Consider the following 11,406-nt stretch of genomic DNA (forward strand, 5'->3'; position numbering starts at 1 on the left):
AAAGCAGATTTCTATATACCTTAAACTTATACAGTGTTGTATGTCACTTTCATCTCAATATAACTGGAAGGGAGCAGAAAGCAGATTAGTGGTTGCCTGGGGTTGGGGGCGGATGATTGACATGGTATGAGGGATCTCTGGGAGTGAGAGCAATGTCCTAAAAGTGGATTTTGGTGATAGTTACCCTAAATGTAAATTCCCTAAATGTCACTCAAGTATATATTAACAGGGTGAATTATACAGTGTATAAATTCTATCTCCTTAAGGTTAATTTTTAAATGATGGAGACACAACGACTTTCTCAGAAAAGCAAAAGTAATGATGGAAATCATAGCCAATAGTCCTACTCTACAAAAAATTTTGAAGAAATTTTCAAGCTGAAATAATACATTAGTCTGAAATACGGATGTTCACCAACAAGAGTGTTAAAAAGAAATAAGTGAAGGTAAAATAGATTTTTCTTACATTTAATTGAGCTAAAAGATAACTAGAAAGCAAAAATAGTAGCAAAATATTGCAGAGTAGCTATAGTAACACCAGACAAAAACTTCAGAACAAAGAATATTATCAGAAATAAAGACTAACATTAGACAATAAAGAGGTCAACTTTCCAGTAAGATAAAAATCATAAATATGTGTGCATTTAACAGAGCTTAAGAATACACTAAAATGACACTATTAAAAAGGAAAAAAGACAAATACACAATCATAGTTGGAAACTTCCACACTACTCTCAGAAACTGACAGAACATGCAGGCAAAAATTAGTAAGGTTTCAGATTACCTAGACAGCACTATCAAACAATCTGATCTAAATAATGCACAAAATCCCACCCAGCAGTATTTTCTTAAAAAAAAAATAAAAGATTTTATTTATTTATTTGAGAGTGAGCGAGAGAGTGAGCACACAAATGGTGGGGAGGCAGGGGGAGAGGGAGAAGCAGACTCCCTGCTGAGCAGAAAGTCCAACTCAGGGCCTCATCCCAGGACCCCAAGATAATGACCTGAGCCGAAGGCAGATGCTTAACGGACTAAGCCACCCAAAAACAGGTGACCTCAGCACACCATTTTCTTTTTTTTTTTTATTTTTAAAGATTTTATTTATTTATTTGACAGACAGAGATCACAGGTAGACAGAGAGGCAAGCAGAGAGAGAGGAGGAAGCAGGCTCCCTTATGAGCAGGGAGCCTGATGCGGGACTCGATCCCAGGACCCTGGGGTCATGACCTGAGCTGAAAGCAGAGGCTTTAACCCACTGAGCCACCCAGGCGCCCTATCAGCACACCATTTTCAATTGCACATGTAACATTCATAAAGATCAACTATTTTGTGGGCCACTAAAAAATGAATTTTAAGTAATAGCAATCACTAAAAATATGGTCTTAGGCCATGCTGGCTATCAATTTAAAAAAAGGTAAAGGAGGGGCTCACAGATGGCTCAGTTGGTTAAGCATCGAGCTCTTGGTTTCAGCTGAGGTCGTGATGTCAGGATCATGAGACCAAGCCTCATGTCAGGTTCTGTGCTCAGCATAGAGTCTGCTTGAGATTCTCTCTCCCTCTCCCTCTGCCCCTCCCCCACTGCTTTCTCTAAAATAAATAAATAATTTTTAAAAAAGATAAAAGACATTGTTAAGAGAATGAAAAGACTAATGACAGACTGGGAAAAAATATTTGTAAATCACATATTTGAAGAACTTACATCCAAAATATATAAAGAATGCTCCAAATTCAATAACAGTAATAATAAAGTATGTACTGGAAGAGACACAGACACACAGAACAGTGGAAGACAATAGAGAACACAGAAATAGATCAATGCAAGATGCCTGATTGATTTAAAGCATGACACATAGAAGTAAAAACTGATAAACTGCACCTCATCAAATCTATAAACTTTTGATCTGTGAAAGATCCTGCAGAGATGAATAGACAAATTATAGACTGGAAGAAAGGTTTGAAAATTTTATATCCCATGAAGGAATAAGGACTTGTATCTGGAGTATATAAAGAACTCTCAAAACTCAACATCAAAAACCACAATCCCATTAGAAGATGGGCAAAAGCCATGAAGAGACATTTAACTGAAGAGGATACACAGAGGCAAATGAGCACATGAAAAGATATTCAACATCATTAGCGATCGAGTAAATGCAAATTATAAGCACAGTGAGATATTGCTACAAGGCCATGCAAGTGGATAAAGTAATAAATTATGACACCAAATTGTTGGTGAGGATGCCAGGAAAATAGATCAGTATACACTGATGGTAGAAATATAAAATGGTACAGCCACTCTGGAAAGCATTTTGGCAGTTATTTAAATACTAAAAATGGATTTCCCAGCTGACCCCGCAATCGCACTCTTGAGCATCTATTGCAGAGAAATGACAACTTACGTTAGTGCAGAAACCTGTACGTGAATGTTTATGGCAGCTTTATTCATAATAGCCCCAAACTGGAAACTTATGGAATGTGTGAATGGTTAAATTGTTATACATCAGTACTATGAAATATTATCCAGCAATAAAAATAAGTGAATTATTGATACATGGCAGCAACTCGAATGAACCTGCAGGGAATCATGCTGAGTGAAAAACAAAAGCCATTATCATAAGGTTACGTACGGTATAGTAGGAGTCCATATACGTAACGCTTTGGAAATAAGGAAGTGATAGACACTGAGAATAAACTAGTGGTCATCATGGGTTAAGGGATGTGGAGTGGGAAGTGGATGGGCTATAAACGGGAGCCATGAGATATGAGGATGATGGTGGTGGAAGTTACATGAAGGTATACATATGATCAAACTGCACAGAATTATGCACGCACACACACACAGAGTTGTGCAGGTATAACTGGTAAAAATTTGAATAAGCTCCACGGATTATATCAATGTCAATTTCCTGGCCTTAACACCATACTCTAAGTTAGTGAGATGTTTGGGGGTACACAGAACCTAACTATATATTTTTTCACAACTTCCTCTGAATCTGTAATTATTTCAAAATAAAAAAAATTAAATGAGTAAGTAAACAAGTCCCCCAACTTTTCAAATGGGCAAAAGATCTAAACAGAAAATTCACTGAAGAAGTTATACGGATGGCAAATGAGCATATGGAAAGATGCTCAAAATTACTAATCATCAGCGAAATGCAAATTAAAACCAGAATGAGATATCACTACATACCTCAGAATAGCTAAAAATATTTTTTTAACCTAGCAATACCAGATGCTGACAAAGATGTGGATGTGGAACAACTGGAATGTTCACACACTGTCGGTGGGAATGCAAGATGGTACAACCACTCTGTAAAAGTTGGGAAGGGGCCCATAAAGGTAAAGATTCATTTACTATGCAACCCATCAAGCCCCACCCCTGGATATTTACTCAGGAGAAATGAAAATTTTTGTTCACACAAAAACCTCTGTACAGATATTTATAACAACTTTATTCATAATAGAAAAAAACTGGAAACAAACCAAACGTGACCAGATAAAAAAATGTGATGCCTCCATATGATGGATGGCTACCCAGCAATAAAAAGGAGTGAACTACCAATGCACACCCACCACAAGGAGGAAACTCAAAGACAGTTTGCTAAGTAAGAGAAGCCAGACCCAAAAGACTACATACCACATGATTCCATTCACTCAACAATCTGGAAAAGTAGAGTTGTAGGGATGGAGATCAGACCTGTGGCTGCCAGGGCCTGAGAGTGGGGAAAGGGTTGAATACAAAGAGGAGGCTCCAGGCCCTTTGCAGGGGCTAATGGTGATGGGGAGGGGGGAGGGGGAACTCTTCCCTATCTTGACAGTAGTAAAGGATACAAGGCTCTGTGCTTTAGTCCCATGTCATGAAATTGTACACTACAGAAGTTTGCTCAATGTAAACAAATAAACTGAAATAAGACCTAACTGTAACCCACCTAAATGTCAGCATGTTCAATCAAGGATGGACACAAACTGGCACTCACACCCTGCTGGTGGGAGAGGAAATCACTACAACCACTTTGTAAAGCTATTTGGCCATATCTGCTGAAGTGAAACATGTGCACATTCTATAAATCATCAGCTAGACCTCTAGACATATATGCAACAGAAGCATGTATTTTCCAAAGAAAGTAAACACAAGGCTATTCATAGCAGCTTTATTTGTAACAACAAAGACCTGGAAACCCCGACAATGTCCACAAACATTGGAATAGACAAATCAGAGTACAGTCATAAAACGGAATCCTGTACGGCGAGGAGAATAAAGGAAATACTGCTCACATGACAACACGGATGAATAATCAAAGATGTCATGGGTCAGAACAGTAGTTACCTTTGGGCAGAAGGAGTAACTTGGAGGGGATCACAACAGAGTTCTAGCAATTCTCTATCTCTTAATATAGATGCAGATTACTGGTGTGTTAACTTTGTGAATATCCATTAATCTAGTCACTTAATATTTGTGTGTTTTTTTCTGTTTGCAAATTGTATCTCCATTGTAAGAAGTTTTAAAAACAGAATATGTGTTTCATTTTCTTTCTTTCTTAAAATTTGGGTTTGCTGATCAAAAATTCTCTGATTCCAAAGGGAAGGATTAAGAGTAAGAATCACATATGACAACCTTTGTTCCTGCCTGGACAAAAGGATGGAAGAAACTTTTGATCACCTGCTCTTCCATGAATGGTGCCAGGGGTTCCATGACAACTGGGAGAGGCAGGTATTTTATTTGTTTTAAAAACAGAGAAGACCCAAGGACAAGAAGATAAATGGTTTCAACTGTGATTGTGTGATTCCAGCATTTCTAGAATGACAAACTTGGGGAACATCAGAGAAAGACCTACTTGAAAGAACATCTAGTCCAGTCCCTTTGTTTTCCAAAAGCAAAAAAAAAAAAAAAAAATGTGTCCCAGGAAGGGAAGAACTCATTTGACATTACCCATCTACTGAAAGAAGGGACTAGAAGTTCACTCTTCTGAGTGACATCCAGTCTGTGTCCAGTGTCCAGTGTCCCCTGACCATTGTTTCCAGACAAATCATCAAAACACCGTATTGAATGGAGCGACAAGAACATTAAATTGGGAGCTGGAAGACCTGAATTCTTTCCCAGTTTTGCCAAGTAAGCTCAACTTTCCCCTTTCAGTTTTAATTTTCCCACCTGTGAAATATGAGGTGACAGTAACAAAGTCAACAAGAGGTCACAAGTCTTGGATCGACAACAGAGGCAGATCCAGGTTTGGTGGAATCTGAAGCTTCTAATATTTGGGGCCCTCTCCAAGGATAAGAATACAAAAATATCAATACAAAGTTGATAACAAAAGTGAGTTATTTCAAATGAGGGAAGAAATGCAATAGAATACAAGCTGGAAAATGTCAACAAACATTTAGACGCATCTCAAAATTCAGGGGAAAAATGACATAACAAAAGTGTGCTTTTATTAAATAATTGCCTCACATACTTCTGCAAAGTATTATTCCTACTTTCCTAGTTTATTGTAGTGGGAGACTCATGGGACTTAGCACATAGTTGTACTCACACCTAAAAAGAATTATAGCAAGGTAGTAAGGACACACAGGCAGATCGTAAGAGGAAAAGACGCAGGGAGAGCCTGGAGGAACCCCTGTGCAGACCCCTTATCCGCTCTCCCTTCCATGAGGGGTCACAAAGAGCACAGCCTTCTTTCAGCAATGAACATGCGGTGACATGAGTGTGATGTTTCTGCCCAGGGAAGCCCACACTCGGTGCCCAAGAAATTTATTCAGGCCTGGTCACGTAGGAACGCTCTGCCTAATGTGCACCAAAATTTCAGGTTCCCAGAAGGGAAGCAGGTGTTCAGCATAAACCACATTGTTTGTAAAAACAGTCTGCACACCATGAGCCCTCTTACGAGTCTTCTGTTGCCTGGATGCCCTCTGTGAGCCAAGTCCCCAGAGGCCAGCCAAGGGCCAGTCTTCCAAGCGGACCTTTTGAAAACACAGCAGTCTCAAGCCAGCTACATTAACTCTTTTTGGCGTGCTACTCAGCATTGGTAGCTCTGATGCAGGCGTGTGCCCCACAGTCACAAGAATTCTGGAAAATGCCACTTCACATACCCCCCTCCGTATGTTAATATGAACGCGTGCCGTGCTTCTGATTGCATGTGCTACACACTGAGAATATTCCTGGCAGGACAGAACTTGTGTTTGCCGATTTTCCGCATCTGATTTACGACTGGAAGGTTTTCCCACAGACTGGCTTCTGGATCTGTACCTCGTGGACCCTGGTTCTCCTCTGCTGCCAGCACTTCCAGCGCTGTGTGCTACGAGGCGCAACATCACAATGTCCTCCTCCACCTCACACTTGTCCCAGGGCTGGGAGCAATGGTACAGAAAGCAGCAGTATTCCTGGAAGCTATTTCAACACAGGGCAGCTAGCGGTAACTCAGACACGTATGGAACTGGTTGTGAGCCCCTGAGACAGGACTCTCTCAATCCAAACCAAGTATATCCCAATTTAGCAACTCCTGGGCCCGACTCCCAGTATGCCCATAGTCACTGCACCGCCACCACTGGAGCAAGAGGAAGGGAGACAACTGAATGGAAGGAGCGGTACCTCTGAGCAACTCCAGCTACAACATTTCTCCTGGACTTTTTAAGCCATAGAACTAGCATAACCCATAATGCCAGGGCCTCTTCCAGGCCTGGGCAAGCGAACGACCCTGAAGCTGAGTCTTAAACTTCATTAGCTTCACTGGGCCTGTGTGTGTAGGTGCAGAGAGTTACAGAAGAGAAATCAAACACAGAAAAGGCTCAGGCCCCAGATCATGGGGCAGAAGGGAGCAGGATGTGTGAGAGAAGCAAGGCTAAGGAAATCGGGATGAACTGCTGGCAACCAGTATGTCCAAGTGCCTGGGAATGAGGGACAAGCGCAAGAGCTGGCAATGGGAAGACAGCCTGAGCTGGAACCCAACACAAATACGCCGACTGCAGAGCGTGCTTCTGCCGTGGCTGATGCGTGCACTGCAGTGTGAGCCGGGGTAGACACGGAGGGGAGTGGAAGAGCTGGTTTGGAGGAGTGGGGCTTCCTGAACCACAGGCCAAGAGCAGCTGTGCTGGGCAGTGCCAGAACCGAATTGAGCAGTCCAAGAACCCAAGAGACAGCTGAGAGAGACAACCTCCTGATGGGTTGAGACTGAATTCCCAAACCGTACCACTCCCATCATCAAATGTTGCTCAGGCTCCAAAGGGCCTTCCAGGCAGCTACCTGGTACCTCCAAACCTCTGTGGGTCCTGGGAGCCAGTCACCACAGCTGGAGGCGGGATGGCTCGAGTCCCTTCTGGGTCACTTACTATACGACCTGCAGCAAATCACTTCCTCTCTCCAAATCTCAGGTGCCTCATCTCTAAAGTGAAAAAGATGATAATGTCATCCCAGGAGCCCAGGGAGAGTCCAGTGTGGTATGGGGACGAGGCAAAGGGCCTGGAGAGGATCTCTTCCTAGGCCAGAACGGAACACGGGGACCCACAGGCAAGCAAGCTGTGACCTGCAGACCGTGACAAGGAGGCCAGCTCAGCTGGACCCCAGCAGGGACAGCAGCCCAGGAGCCGCAACAAAGGACGTCTCGGCATGGGGAGTGAGCGAGCGCTCAGAACCCGCCACCTCACCCCAACTCCTCTCCCCCTCATATATGAACAGTTTAAAGTAGTAGTCTTGTTGGTATTTCAAGGGGAAATTGATGGTACTACTTTGGGATTAATTCGAGATGAGTAACAGTCATTGTACAAACAGGATGTGTCCCAATGAGTAGTTTTACTAGGATGGGAGAGGGAAGGGAAAGAGGACAGAAACAAGCATCAAAATGTCTGATAGAGAAGATCTGCTGTGGCTACAGATGACATCAGCACTCCCTCATCTCCACACCAGTGCTGCTCTATCCCAGTAGGATGATGTATATGGAAAGGGCTGATGTTAAAGTATAAGGGTGTATAGTTTTTAAAGTCACATGGCCGTGGACCACACAGATCCCTAGAAGCAAGCAACAGAGTTGTGACAGAAACTACGATACCCTGGATCATTCTGGAGAATCCATCAGCAAAACAGTTGAGTGTAAAAATAAACATATATGCCCGATTTGACACCTCTCAACTGGAGCACTGGGAATGAGAATTTCAGGATGCTGCCTTCAGGCGGCTGTGTAACACAACAGGCTCTTCATCTCCCTTTTGATTCAGCTTCTCCTTATAGTCCAGAGAGCATGAGCCTCAGTTGAGTAAACAGAACTGATTCTTTGACAGCCATCATAAAGCATATCCTGTGAAATACATACTCTTTTGATTCAAGTGACATAGTCCCTCCTGCAGTCTGAAAGGAGCAGACCAGCTCACAGGCAAGCAACACAATTCAAAGCCCCTGAATCACACTGTAGCTGAAAGGAGCTGAAGCAGTCAGAGGCAAGCCCCTCACCTTGCAGATGGGTAATGAGAACACTCTCAAGGCCTGGGGCCAGCCCTACCCTTTAGAAGCATAACTGATAGCACAGGGTGAAAGCCTTGGCACGAGGCTCAGAGTGCATTCCTGGGTTCCCAACCTGTCTGGCAGCCACAGTGACTCTAGGTGGGCCTATCCTGAGTTTAAATCCCAACTCTCCCCAACCCTCAGCCTAGTGAGATCTCAGGCAAGTCCCTTGGTCTCTGAGCTCTTGGTTTCCTCATCTGTCAAGAGGATCTAACAACACTGAGCTCTCCAGGTTGATTCAAGGACTAAAGGAAGTAAGAGGACAGAAGCACTTTCACCCACTTCTTTGCCTGTGCTATTCTTTATTGCCTCTGATCTCCTGTCTTTCAAGTCCGAAGTGGACTTCTCAGGACTGGACTCCTTTATCACCACCTTCAAAACCTTGTCTATTCTTCAATACACAGCTCAGACCCAGGCTGCCTCTGAAAACTTCCTGATCTCCCAATGAGGAGCATACTGGCCTCCCCTCAGGCCTCACAGCACTTCACAGATAGTTCTCTCTGTGGATGATGTCTGGTCCCGCCTCAAATGAGAGTTACTGACATACTTGCCTTTCTTATCCAACTAGCATGTACTGAGTCCAAGGCAGGGCCTATGTCACTCATCCACCAAACCCAGCGTGGTACAGTAGCTCATCATGGTGGAGAGTCGATGAATCCTGGATGACTTGAACTGGACTGTTTATCGCCATCATCAGTCAGCACCTAAGGAGTGTCTCCGCCAGCAGAGGCAGGCTCTGGGGATAGTAAAAGGTGAAGTGGACAGGGTCCTTGTTTGCAGAGCAATCCCAGTCTAGCTGTAGTGACTGGGCACACACACACCAACACACACACCAACACACACACACACAGAGAACAGAAATGGCCTAAGGTAAACTTGCCCAAAAGCAGTACAGGCAAGGTTCTGGCAAGGTTCTAGCAAGGTTCTGGAAAGCTGTCAGTAAGGAGGAGCAGGCCTTGAAACCAGGCTCAGTTAGGGGAGGCTTCATGAGGCCACAGGAAGTGAGGGAGGGTATTTGCCATGAGAGAACAGTGTGGAAGGCAGAGGCTCTGAGTGCTGGGAACGGGGAAGAGTCCAGGCAATGACACAGGAGGGGCAGCTATGCCCAAGGAGACAGGAGGGCTGACTTGAACAAGGCCATGTTATGAGTACGGCTTCATGGAGATTAGCATGATGGTTAAGCTGGGCCCATTCAGTCCTCATAGCAACCCCTTGAAGACTGTTTATTATCCTCATTCAGCACATGGGCAAACGAGGCTAGAGGTGTTCAGGCACTTGAACACTAAGCATTAGGAGCTAGGCAACTCCTGGGAAAAGCTCTGTTTTAAGAAGCACTGTTAAATTAATGGGCAGGGTGGGGTCACACAGGGGCCAGAAAGGGGTTAGAAATCTGCCTGAATCCTGTGGGCAATGTCCCCAGCTACGCAAGAACTCAGGAAAAACCAGAGGTACAAGACATTCTCCCAGAAACTTTGTTTTCTTAAGGATTCTATCTGCAGTCTATCTACTTCTCACTGCTGATTTTGTTCCATGAGTAGGGGTGGGGAACTGAGAGGGAGAGGGTAGCTGAGGAAAAAGAAATTCCTGCTCTTTGTAAAAGATGTGCAGGAGAGGCTCACTTGCAGGCCACCCAAATGAACGAAGGGTGACTGAATATTTTGGAAAAGTAACCCCCCAAAAGAAGGAAAAACAAAAGGCATCCAGGCCAGTGGGGAGGCACAGGTAAAAGCCACCAGACCCAGACCACAGGCCTGAATTCAGGAGGTAGCAGTGGGGGCAGGAAGAGAATTTATCCTGATCAGACATGTGGGAGGCAGGGACAGGAACTTGGTCACCAAACAAATGCGGAAGCAGGGTGAGGGTAAGGGGACCCCAGGAGCAAAGCTCACTGACTCTGAAGTATGTCCAGCCCCTGACTGAGAGGTAAAGGACAGGAAACAGAAGTTGGCTTTGTCTGGCACACGTCAGGTCTGACGGGCAGCAGGAAACAGAGGAGGCATTTCTCTTCTCACCTGCAAAAAACGTTCATCTAAAGACCGTCCCTCAGGACCCCGCTGACCACCCCAGGGGGGCTTGGAAGGAGAGCCCGCCCAGGGCCTTCAGAGTCCAGGTGCAGGACTCAACCTGCAGGCGCCGTCCTCTCCCGCCTCCGTGTTCTCCGGGGTCCATTCTGAGGGTCACCGGAGGTCGCTGAGGAACCTGCGGCTGCCACTCCGTTGCCTACCCATGCGGTGCCACCCAGACGCCTAAGGCCCCTGAGGCAGAAGGGAACTGCCTGGCCTCCACCACTGAGACGCCCTTGCCCCGCCCCCGAGCCCTTCCCTGGGTTCCCCCCCCCCCTCTGCCAGCTCCGCCCCGGCTAGCACCACCCCGGCTCCGCCTCCCAACCGCTCCGCCAGTCCTTCCCCAGCACGCCACGGCTACGCCCCCCAACCACCCAAACAGTCCCGCCCAGCTCCGCCCCGGCTCCGCCTCCCAACCGCTCCTCCAGTCCGGCCCCAGCACCCGCCTCCACCGCCCCCCCCCCCCGGCTTCTCTTCCCAACCAGCCCATCAGCCCCCCCACCCCCGCCTCCGCCCTGGCCACGCCCACCAGTCACACCCACCAGTCCTGACCCGCTCCGCCCCGGCCACGCCTCCCACCCACCCAACCAGTCCTGATCTGCTCCGCCCCGGCCACGCCTCTGAACCGCTCCACCAGTCTCGCCCCGCTCCGTCCCGCCCCGGCCCCACCTCCTAACCAGCCCACCAGTCCCGATCTGCGCAGACCCGGCTCGGCCCCCAACGACCCCACCAGTCCCGCCCAGCTCCGTCCCGGCCACGCCTCCCAACCGCTCCACCAGTCCTGCCCCAGCACCGCCCCGGCTACGCCTCCCAACCACCGCACCAGACCTGACCTGCTCTGCCCCGGCCACGCCTCCCAACC

General features: G+C 46.2%; 1 long non-coding RNA gene across 2 annotated transcripts in view; it reads right to left on the reverse strand.

The window, feature by feature from the left end:
* Nucleotides 1-10,921, reverse strand: part of LOC309858536 — a 36,656-nt gene extending 25,735 nt beyond the window's left edge. For both annotated transcript variants that reach the window (XR_014308231.1, XR_014308232.1), the window contains exon 1: nucleotides 10,494-10,921. This is a non-coding gene — a long non-coding RNA (uncharacterized lncRNA). The remainder of the gene's footprint in view (nucleotides 1-10,493) is intronic.
* Nucleotides 10,922-11,406: the final 485 nt, after the last annotated feature.

Source organism: Mustela nivalis (genome assembly GCF_964662115.1).
Source record: "Mustela nivalis genome assembly, contig: HAP1_SCAFFOLD_2742, whole genome shotgun sequence".
In the NCBI taxonomy this organism is placed as follows: Eukaryota; Metazoa; Chordata; class Mammalia; order Carnivora; family Mustelidae; genus Mustela; species Mustela nivalis.